Source organism: Corvus moneduloides, chromosome 3 (assembly GCF_009650955.1).
Source record: "Corvus moneduloides isolate bCorMon1 chromosome 3, bCorMon1.pri, whole genome shotgun sequence".
Lineage (NCBI taxonomy): Eukaryota > Metazoa > Chordata > Aves > Passeriformes > Corvidae > Corvus > Corvus moneduloides.
This window is the reverse complement of record NC_045478.1, coordinates 33203168-33203371: the sequence shown is the minus strand read 5'-3', so window position 1 is coordinate 33203371 and position 204 is coordinate 33203168.

Here is a 204-nt window from a genome sequence, read left to right as displayed (position 1 = left end):
CGCCGCCCACGCGGAGGGACTTCGCGCCTCTCAAGCCCGGGGGGCGCTGATTGGCCGGGGCGGGCCGCTCTCTGAGCTGTGATTGGCTGGCTCCGCACGGGGGCGGAGGCTCTATGGCTGCCCCCCCCCGCTATTATAACGGAATCACGGAACCGATTGGGTTGGAAAAGGTCTCTGGGATCATCGAGTCCAACCTATGGCCGA